Below are 12,185 nucleotides of genomic sequence, written 5' to 3'. Positions count from 1 at the left end.
GCACTTCAGGGGGGTGCTGCTGGAGGTCGGCTTGGTGGGTGCTGGTGTGGCGTGGGTCCGGTTGCAGGTGAACTTGCAGGTGTGGCAGCTGAAGGGTCCGTGGGTGCGTCTCGGTGTGGCTCGGTAGCAGCCCGGGGTTCGGCCGGTGTTGAGTGCGTTGAGCTCGGTGGCGTCGTAGGTCCGTCGGGTCGGTTTCCGTCGGTGGGGGCCAGGGGTCCTGGCACTGGGCGCGGTCCAGGCGCGGACGGGCGCAGACGGGCTTACCTTTGGCGCACCTTCGGCGCTCAATCGGTGCTCCCGCTGCGCGCGTCCGCTGCGCGGACGCTCTGAGGGCGTCATAAGTAAGGAGCCGGGTGGGCGGGTCAGCTGGGTGGCGGGAGCGGGGCGGCCAATGGGCTGGATGTGGGCGGGGCCGCAGGGATGCAGCGGCGGGAACCTCTGGGCGTCCGGCGGCGGCTCTGGGTCCCTGGGTGTCCAGCGAGGTGGGCAGGGGGAGATCCGGGCGGCCCAGCGGCGGCTGGGGCGTTCAGCAGCGGAGAAGCAGGAGGCAGGAGGTAGGCAGCGGCAGCGGCAGGAAGCAAGGGGGTGACCCGGCCTAGTTAAAGGCGCAGTGGTCACTCCCTGTCTGACCCCGCAGGACCCCTTAAGTAAGGAGCCGGGTGGGCGGGTCAGCTGGGTGGCGGGAGCGGGGCGGCCAATGGGCTGGATGTGGGCAGGGCCGCAGGGAGGCAGCGGCGGGAACCTCTGGGCGTCCGGCGGCGGCTCTGGGTCCAGCGAGGTGGGCAGGGGGAGATCCGGGCGGCCCAGCGGCGGCTGGGGCGTTCAGCAGCGGAGAAGCAGGAGGCAGGAGGTAGGCAGCGGCAGCGGCAGGAAGCAAGGGGGTGACCCGGCCTAGTTAAAGGCGCAGTGACATTGTTCTGCATTCTGTCCACCAACTGTTGATTTTGCATTTGTCACCCCGAGTCAGATGGGTATGCTCAGATGTGAGTCCCATGCTCTCCACACCACTGGAGTCAAGCTATCCTGGCTGAAGACGGCTGATAGCCAGAAACCGGTCCTAAGATGCTTGATTCCGGTCCAGGAAAGACATGGCTTGGCAGTTCGGGCTGGACTGTTCCCATGAGGCACAGGGTCAAGGCTGATTTGCATATGGCCATGTCTGAACTGGGGTGGTGTGGAGTGCAAAAAAACGATGGATGTAGGCCCAGATCTCTGTACTGGGGTGAATGTATGACATTGTTCTGCATTCTGTCCATCAACTGTTGGTTTTGCATTTGTCACCCCGAGTGGGATGGGTATGCTCAGACGTTAGTCCCATGCTCTCCACACCACTGGAGTCAAGCTATCCTGGCTGAAGACGGCTGATAGCCAGAAACCGGTCCTAGGATGCTTGATTCCGGTCCAGGAAAGACATGGCTTGGCAGTTCGGGCTGGACTGTTCCCATGAGGCACAGGGTCCAGGCTGATTTGCATATGGCCATGTCTGAACTGGGGTGGTGTGGAGTGCAAAAAAACAATGGGTTTAGGCCACAATCTCTGTACTGGGGTGAATGTATGACATTGTTCTGCATTCTGTCCATCAACTGTTGGTTTTACAGGGCATTAAGGCAGACACGGACACAGCGCGGGCGCTGGGGTCCCTTCAGCAAGGAAGATTTCAGTCCTTTCGGAGTAGAGGTGTAAGAGGACAATTTGGTCAGCGATCATCGTGCCAATCTAATTGTTATCAGCCCTATAACCAACAGGGTTATCGGCAGTACAATTCAAACCAACAGTATAGATCTTCTGACGCCTCTTTTCACCAGCAGTCCAGAGGCAGGTCCGCGGCCAGAGGAAAGACCCAACAATCTAATTAGAGGCAATGATTTACAAATGGCGCTCTCCACCTGGTGCATTCCCGACAACGACCACTATCTGTCTCTATTCTTGCAGCATTGGATGTCTATAACATCAGACAAATGGGTACTGGATGTAATAAGCAGTGGCCATACCCTAGAGTTTGTTCAAATACCACCAAACCATCCCCCGTTTTTCAAGCTACAGCAACATAGCTCTGCACTTAAAGCGGAAATTCTTTCGCTTTTGCAGAAGGGGGCTATAGAGGAAGTGCCTTTCCGGCATGGAGGGAAAGGATTTTATTTGCATTTCTTCCTGATAAAAAAAAAGCAAACTACGAAATGGAGACAGGTATTGGACTTAAGGGATCTAAATCAAAACATCAAGAAAATTCCCTTCGATATGCTTTCCTTGCAGGAGATTCTTCTGCTCCTGCGGAGAAAGGACTACATTGCTTCACTGGACCTTATGGATGTATATTTCCATATACCGATTCATCAGAAACACAGGAAATATCTACGTTTTGTAGTGGAGAGTCGCCACTTCCAGTTCAAAGTACTGCCTTTCGGCCTCAAATCGGCCCCAAGAGTATTTACAAAATGCATGGCCCCAGTTGCGGCTCATTTAAGGTTTCAGGGGCATCAAATTTACCCCTATCTGGACGACTGGCTTATAACAGGTCCATCTTACGGAAAGGCCAAGATATCTCTAAAACACTGCATGAATCTGTTTCAACGGCTGGGTCTACGACTCAACATAGAAAAGTCTTCATTGGTGCCTTCTCAAACGATTCAATTCCTAGGGGCATTGCTCTGCACAAAGGAAGCAAAATCATACCCATCGGAGGAGAGGATTCGAAAGATAGCAGGCCTGGCCTCCTCCCTCCAGTCAAAAAAGTACACTTCAGTAAGGATATACAAATCCTTGTTGGGAATGATGTCCTCATGTATCCCACTGGTTCCAAACTGCCGTCTTCAGATGAGACCTTTGCAGGAGCTCCTCGATGAGCAGTGGGTTCCATCAAAAGGAACATTCGAAGATCGGATCGCCATATCTCCTCAAATGAAAAAGGCTATGTCATGGTGGAACGTTCGAGAGAACTTGGTACAAGGACTAGATTTCGAACCCCAGGGTCACAGCTATATGATGACATCACACGCTTTGCTACAAGGTTGGAGGGCGCATCTGCAGGAGCTGGAAATCCAGGGTCGCTGGTTAGACCGGGAAACACAATTACACATCAATATGCTGGAGCTAAAAGCAGTCTTCTTGGGTCTGCAGGCCTTTTTACCCAGAATAGAGGGATCCTCAGTACTGATAAAGACAGACAGTACAGCAACAATGTTCTACCTCTTGAAGGAAGGAGGAACAAGATCGAAACTGCTCTCCTTGCAGGCTCAAAAAATTTGGAGGTGGCTAATCCGGCACAACATCTCAATCCAAGTACAACACATCCAGGGGATTCACAACACAAGGGCAGATGTCCTAAGCCGAACAGCCAGTGTGTCTCACGAGTGGGAAATAGATCAGGATCAGCAGAGTGTTTCAATGGTGGGGCACACCAACATTCGATTTGTTCGCAACCCGGGACAATGCAAAGTGCGAACAGTTCGCAAGCAGATACCCACAACAGGGATCGCTGGGAAACGCATTGCATCTGAATTGGACGGGAATGTTTGCTTATGTGTTCCCTCCGTTTCCATTGATACCAAAGGTACTTCTCAAAATGAGGGCAGAGTCATGTCATGTAATTCTGATAGCACCAGCTTGGCCGAGACAGCCTTGGTTTTCGGAGCTTCTCCAACTTTCAGTGTGCAACAGGATACAGTTTCCGATTTTCCAGAACCTGATATCCATGAGCAGTGGTCAAATTCTACACCCAAGTTTGACATCGCTAAAATTATCAGCATGGAACCTCATGAGCACAAGTTCCAGGCCCTGAATATACCTCAAGATTGCAAAGACATTTTATCTCAATCTAGAGCAGTATCCACAAACAAAATGTATGTGGCAAAATGGACAAGATTCTGTCAATGGTGCGCTTCTAATGCGCTGCATCCTTTTACAGTTTCTCCGGAACACATATTACCTTATCTCCTCTCATTGTTGAAAGCTGGTCTTTCAGGTATAGAGTCAAAATATCGAGTTTTTAATATAGACTAGACATAATATCGAGTAAAAAATACAGAATGGACATAATATCGACTGGACATAATATAGACTACCAAAATATCGACTAGAAAATTTTAATATCGAATAGAATGGACATAATATCGAATCAAAAATATAGAATGGATATAATATCGACTAGACATAATATAGACAACAAAAATATCGAATTTAAGGTAAGTTAATATTAATTTTTATTTTTTGTGTAATATAATTCAATAGCGGGTTGTGGGTTTATAGGGGAATAGGGTGGGAAGTAATTTAATTATAATTAATTAAATATGTTATTTTATTTATTGTTATTTATTTAGAATTAATTGTTATTAATTATTAATTGGTAATTAATTAAAATATAATTGGTAATTAATTTTAATTGATAAATATGTTAATTTTAGTAATTTATTTTCTGTAGCGGGTTGTGGGTTTATAGGGGAATAGGGTGGGAAGTAATTTAATTATAATTAATTAAATATGTTTTTTTATATATTGGTATTTATTTAGAATTATTTGTTAATTAATTATTCATTGGTAATTAATTAAAATATAATTGGTAATTAATTTTAATTGATTAATTGATAAATGTTAATTTTAGTAATTTATTTTCTGTAGGGGGTTGTGGGTTTATAGGGGAATAGGGTGGGAAGTAATTTAATTATAATGAATTAAATATGTTATATTTATTGATATTTATTTAGAATTAATTGTTAAATAATTATTAATTGGTAATTAATTAAAATATAATTTGTAATTTATTGTAATTGATTAATTGATAAATATGTTACTTTTATTACATTATTTTCTGTAGTGGGTTGTGTGTTTATAGGGGAATAGCTTGGGAAGTAATTTAATTGTAAGTAATTATATTTTTTTAAATATTTTTTTGTGTCTAATTTATATTTATTTTTATATTGTAAAATAATGTATTGGTAATTGGTAAATAATTAGTATTAGTAGGTAATTTTTATTATTAGTTAATTTTTATTTGTAATTTTAATTGATTAATATATTTGATAAAATTGTAAAATATTTTAATTATTTTGTAATTGGTATTAATATTTATGTTATTTATATTTATATATGAAATATTTACTTTCCCTACTATTGCACTCACTGGAGTGGGAATAGTAAATTTTACCCCTACGCTATCCAATGCTTTCCTTACTGTTGCACTCACTGAAGTGGGAATAGTAATTTTTACCCCTACGCTATCCAACGCTTTCCCTACTGTTGCACTCTCTGGAGTAGGAATAGTAATTTTTACCTCTACGCTATCCAACGCTTTCCCTACTGTTGCACTCACTGGAGTGGGAATAGTAATTTTTACCCCTACGCTGTCCAACGCTTTCCCTACTGTTGCACTCTCTGGAGTTGGAATAGTAATTTTTACCCCTACGCTATCCAACGCTTTCCCTACTGTTGCACTCACTGGAGTGCGAATAGTAATTTTTATCTACGCTATCAAATGCTTTTCCTACTGTTGCACTCTTTGGAGTAGGAATAGTAATTGTTATCCCTACGCTATCCAATGCTTTCCCTACTGTTGGACTCACTGGAGTGGGAATAGTAATTTTTACTCCTACGCTATCCAACACTTTCCCTACTGTTGCACTCACTGGAGTGGGAATAGTAATGTTTACCCCTACGCTATCCAACGCTTTTTCTACTGATGCAGTCTCTGGAGTTGGAATAGTAATTTTTACCCCTACGCTATCCAACGCTTTCCCTACTGTTGCACTCAATGGAGTGCAAATAGTAACTTCTATCCTTACGCTATTCAACACTTTCCCTACTGTTGCACTCACTGGAGTAGGAATAGTAATTTTTATCCCTACGCTAGCCAACGCTTTCTCTACTGTTGCACTCACTGGAGTGGGAATAGTAATTTTTACTCCTACGCTATCCAACACTTTCCCTACTGTTGCACTCTCTGGAATGGGAATAGTTATTTTTACCCCTACGCTATCCAATGCTTTCCCTACTGTTGCGCTCTCTGGAGTGGGAATAGTAATTTTGACCCCTACGCTATCCAATGCTTTCCCTACTGTTGCTCTCTCTGGAGTGGTAATAGTAATTTTTACCCTCTCACTATCCAACGCTTGCCCTACTGTTGCACTCTCTGGAGTTGGAATAGTAATTTTTACCCCTATGCTATCCAACGCTTTCCCTACTGTTGCACTCACTGGAGTGGGAATAGTAATTTTTACCCCTACGCTGTCCAACGCTTTCCCTACTGTTGCGCTCACTGGAGTGGGAATAGTAATTTTTAACCTTACGCTATCCAACGCTTTCCCTACTATTGCGCTCTCTGGAGTGTGAATAGTCATTTTTATCCCTACGCTATCCAACGCTTTCCCTACTGTTGCACTCTCTGGAGTGTGAATAGTAAATTTAACCCTCTCGCTATCCTACGGAAAAAATATTGTATATGTTTTGTTAATAATATGTATATATATATATATATATTCACTGAAAAAACCATAGGTTTCAGGCCTTATATAGTTAGGAATTAGCATTTAAAAAAACCTTTGAAATTCAGTGAAAGAACCATAGGCTTCAGGCCTTATATAGTTAGGAATTAGCATTTTAAAAAAACTTTGAAATTCACTGAAAAAACCATAGGTTTCAGGTGTTATATAGTTAGGAATTAGCTTTTACAAAACCTTTGAAATTCACTCAAAAAACTATAAGTTTTAGTGGTGTTATAGTTAGCTGGACATTTTACTCCTACAAAACCATTGAAATTGCTCCTATATAGTTAGTTGTACTAAGTATATATCGCGCACCCGCAATCCACTGCTGATGATGTCACATATTAGATCATTCATGACATGGTCAGTGACATCACTGATGACATCTCAAATTACATCACTGATGACATCACTGATGACATCATCCAGTGAATGTGGTTTGCTTTGTTATTTAAATATACATTATATATATAGCAATTTGCATTGAAGAATGAGTGGATATATATAAATACATATTTGGATGGAGGATTTAGTAGCAGTGTAATTGACTGTTTACTTGACCAATTTATAATGGCTCACTAAATATAGTGGATAGTGACTAAACTGTATGAATATCTGTATCACTTTGTCAGTTGTTGTGTAAACTGATTCTACAGTTGGTTACTAGCTATGTGAAAGTCTATATTAGTTATTGATTAGTTAACTGAGTATTTGTATGGGAGTGTGAAAGTGTGTGTGGTTCGGTGGAGGGTGTGTGACTGTCCAAAGATGTGTGAATAGTTGATGCAGTAGATATATGAAGTTAAAACTACATGTTCTAACAGTTTGGGTGAGGGAATCTCTTTATGGGTGTGGTGATGAGCAAATATATTTCTCAAAGGTACAGGTCCAACAAACTAGAAAAATAAAAGGCAGTGTATGTGTCAGTTGTTGTATATAAATAAGTATACATAAGACACAATGATTGTGTGAGTGACTGTATGGATAACTGTATACTTGTAATAATGATTTTATAATTCACTAAGTATGACTTACTATCTAAATGAATAGAAGAAGTGTTGTTTGTATAAGTGTTTTGCTAAGTAAATATGTAAGTAAGTGTTTTGCTAAGTAAATATGTAAGTATGATCCATTGTTTGCATAAGTGAGTAGGATGACTTCATATGTGAATAGGATGCGTGCTGTTGTTTAATGTCGATATAAATGTATAAGTATTTTTGATAGTGTTCTATTGTTCATTGACAGCATGTATGAGTGAATCCATAGGTAAGGGATTAGATGTGTGTATACATGTATGAATCACTGAGTGGATTTTTAGATACTTGTATTGCTGTGACAATGGATTTAAATATGATACTCTGTATTATACAAAGAGTGATGAAAAATTGTAATAGTGTATGAAAAGGTGTATGTGATTGTCACGTGGATGATGTCATCAGTGATGTCATCAGTGATGTCATTTGAGATGTCATCAGTGATGTCACTGACCATGTCATGAATGATCTAATATGTGACATCATCAGCAGTGGATTGCGGGTGAGCGATAAATACTTACTACAACTAACTATATAGGAGCAATTTCAATGGTTTTGTATGAGTAAAATGTCCAGCTAACTATAACACCACTAAAACTTAGTTTTTTGAGTGAATTTCAAAGGTTTTGTAAAAGCTAATTCCTAACTATATAACTCCTGAAACCTATGGTTTTTTCAGTGAATTTCAAAGGTTTTTTTAAATGCTAATTCCTAACTATAAAAGGCCTGAAACCTATGGTTTTTTCAGTGAATTTCAAAGGTTTTTTAAATGCTAATTCCTAATTATATAAGGCCAGAAACCTATGGTTTTTTCAGTGAATTTCAAACGTTTTTTAAATGCTAATTCTATTAGCGGATAACGTTTAAATATATTAATATCCTAGTGGGACCATCTGAGCAGCCCTAGGGGGTCAGGGTGTTTCTACCCTGCCCCCTTTTTGTGTTCTACACGTTTGTTTTTCTGCTTTCTTGTGCCTAATTCCTAACTATATAAGGCCTGAAACCTATGTTTTTTTCAGTGAATTTGCAAGGTTTTTTAAATGCTAATTCCTAACTATATAAGGCCTGAAACCTATGGTTTTTTCAGTGAATTTGCAAGGTTTTTTTAAATGCTAATTCCTAACTATATAAGGCCTGAAACCTATGGTTTTTTCAGTGAATTTCAAAGGTTTTTTAAATGCTAATTCCTAACTATATAAGGCCTGAAACCTATGTTTTTTTCAGTGAATTTCAAAGTTTTTTTTAATGCTAATTACTAACTATATAAGACCTGAAAGCCCACCAGGAATCTCCAGTATGCACCAGGGGACTGCATTGCAGAGAGGTGTAATTAAGCCACGGCCCTTTTTACACCTCTCTGCAACGCAGCCCCCGTGCATGTTTGAAGAGGGGGAACTCATTCCCCCTGCATACTGGGGGGCCCTGGGGGCCAACTAGCCCTCCTGGAACCTCCAGTATGCGCCAGGGGGCTGCATTGCAGAGGTGTAATGAGGCTATGCCCCTTTTTACACCTCTCTGCAACGCAGCCGCCTGGCGCGTTTGCAGAGGGGGAACTAATTCCCCTTGCATAATGGGGGTCCCTGGGGGCCAACTAGCCCACCAGGAGCCTCCAGTATGGGCCAGATGGCTGCATTGCATCGAGGTGTAATGAGGCCACACCCTTTTTTACACCTCTCTGCAACGCAGCCCCCGTGCATGTTTGAAGAGGGGGAACTAATGCCCCTTGCATACTGGGTGCCCCTGGCAGCCATCTTGTGCCTTGTTAGAACCAAGGCACAAGAATGCAGTGAAACAAAGGTGTGTAACTCGCAAAGGGGCCAGAGTAGAAACACCCTGACCCCCTAGGCCTGCTCAGGGGGTCTCACAAGGACCCCCAAGGCAAAAAAAATAATATATATATATATTTTTTTAAAGTCGCGGGGTACAAAAAAACAATAAAAAAAATATAAAACAACAATAAGAATAAAAAACAGTTCTTTTCAGAACTACCTCCAATTTATATAAAAATGCAACATTTTTAAAAAACTCTTTCTTTTTTTCTCCAGGGTACGCGTACCGGTACGTGTACCGATACGTGTACCGGGGCGCGCACCCCCTCAAAAAAAGAAAAAAATAATAATGAGTGTGTGTGTGTGGGGGGGGTGGGTGTGGGGTGTGTGTGGGGGGGTATGTGTGTGGGGTGTGTGTGTGTAGGATGTGTAGGTGTGTGTGTGGGGTGTGTGTGTGGGTGGGTGTGTGTGTGGGGGTGTGTGTGGGGTGAGGAATGTGTGTGTGGGTGTATGTGTGTGAGGGGTGTGTGGAGGGGGGTGTCAGAGGTGTGTGTGGGGGGGTGAGGTGTGTGTGGGGGATGTGTGAGATGTGTCTGTGAGGTGTGTGTGTGTGGGGGGGAGTGAGGTGTGTGTGGGTGGGGGTGTGTGGGGTATGTGGGTGTAGGTGGGGGTGTGGGGGTGTATTGGGTGTGTGGGGTGTTTGGGTGTGGGTAGAGGTGTGGGTGTATGAGGTATGGTGGGGGGGTGTGGGGGGGTGGGGTGTGTGTGTGTGGGGGGGGGTATATGTGTGGGGCACCCCCTCAAAAAATAAAAAAATAATGAGTGTGTGTGTGTGTGGTGTGTGTGTGTGGGGGTGGGTGGGTGTGTTGTGTGTGTGGGGGGTATGTGTGTGGGGTGTGTGTGTGTAGGATGTGTGGGTGGGGTGTGTGTGTGGGGGGTTTGGGTGTGTTTGTGTGAGAGGAGTGTGTGTGTGTGTGTGTGTGAGGTGTGTGTTGTGTGTGTGTGTGTGTGTGTGTGTGAGGTGTGTGTCAGAGGTGTGTGTGTGTGGGGAAGGGGTGAGGTGTGTATGGGGGATGTGTGGGGTGTGTCTGTGAGGTGTGTGTGTGTGTGTGGGGGGAGTGAGGTGTGTGTGGGTGGGGGTGTGTGGGGTGTGTGGGTGTGTAAGGTGTGTGGGTGTGTGGGGTGTTTGGGTGTGGGTGGAGGTGTGGGTGTGTAAGGTATGTGTGGGGGGTGTGTGTGGGAGGGGTGGGTGTGGGGTGTGTGTATGTGGGGGTATGTGTGTGGGGTGTGTGTGTATGAGTAAAATGTTCAGCTAACTATAACTGGTGTCAAACCTATGGTTTTCTCAGTGAATTTAATAGGTTTTTTAAATGCTAATTCCTAACTATAACTGGTGTGAAACCTATGGTTTTTTCAGTGAATTTCAAAGGTTTTTTAAATGCTAATTCCTAACTATATAAGGCCTGAAACCTTTGTTTTTTTCAGTGAACTCGCAAGGTTTTTTAAATGCTAATTCTATTAGCGGATAACATTTATATATGTTAATATCCGTATGGGACCACCTGAACAGCCCTAGGGGGGTCAGAGTGTTTCTACAAGGCCCCCAAATCTTTTTTTTTTCTTGTAAAAAAATGAGGTACGCGCACCGTGCGCGTACCGGTACGCGTACTGTAAGTGTACCCCGCGATTTTCCGAATTTTTTTTCGGGCCTTGGGGGTCCTTGTGGGACCCCCTGAGCAGGCCTAGGGGGTCAGGATGCTTCTACCCTGCCCCTTTTTTGAGTTCTACACGTTTGTTTTTCTGCTTTCCTGTACCTCAGTCTACCGAGGCACAAGATGGCTGCCAACAGTTTCTGTTTTGGAGTGTTGACAGACATTGGCAGCCAATCAGAATGCAGCTCGTGCACTAGAGGTACGCGTACGTGCGCGAACCGTAAGCGTACGGGTAAGCTCACGGGTAAGCTGCCATAGATATATACATTTTTTGGAACCTAAATTACTCAAAATCCTCTGGAGCACATATCTTGAGACATAGCAAAGGCACATCGGGCTACCAGTCCCTACAATTTTGCCAAGTTTGGTGAAAATCTATTCAGCCGTTCGAGCTAAAAGTGAGTCCGACCGCCCTATGGAAATTAACATGGGGAAAACACGTTTTGGGACCCCCCTTTTATCTCGGCCCCCGCTTGACGAATCCCCCCAAACTTTCAGAGAAGGACTGAAGCCTCGCGAGGCAAAGTTAAGTTCAGGATGATTCCTCAACTGGCGCCAAAGTTATTCCCAATAGAATGTTGCGATTTCCCTATGGAAAACAATCCTAACTATATATACCTACTGGCGACCGCCAGTAGGTAATATATATATATATATATATATATATATATATGTTTTAAAAGTAATTTTTTGTTTTTTACAGTTACATTAATTATTTATTAATTTTAAGTTTATTTAAGTATTTTAAGTATGTTTAAATTAATTACATTTAATATTATATTACTTTAAAATTACTTTTAAGATATTTAAAAAATTCGATATTTTGACTGTATATTTTTTCCTATCGATATTTTGGAGTCGATATTTTTGTACTTACCTGTTTGTAGATAGGAAGTCGATATTCTGGCATTCTATATTCTTACCTCGATATTTTGGCAAGTCAATATTTTGACTGTCGATATTCTGTCAGTGATCCGGTCTTTCACACGCCTCATTGAAAGTTCACTTGGCTGCAATCTCAAGGTATAGGCGAGTTCCAAATCAGCCGTCACTCTGGTCTAACAGAGTAATCAAAGAATTTGTCAAAGGGCTTTTTAGAGCTTTTCCCCCAATTCAACGGCCGCCAATAACTTGGCATCTCAATACAGTATTGGCTCAGCTTATGAAACCTCCATTCGAACCAATACATAAGGTTGA

This window comes from Lissotriton helveticus, chromosome 1_2 (assembly GCF_964261635.1).
Source record: "Lissotriton helveticus chromosome 1_2, aLisHel1.1, whole genome shotgun sequence".
NCBI lineage: Eukaryota > Metazoa > Chordata > Amphibia > Caudata > Salamandridae > Lissotriton > Lissotriton helveticus.
The sequence above is the reverse complement of the archived record's forward strand: the minus strand, read 5'-3'. Positions refer to the sequence as shown.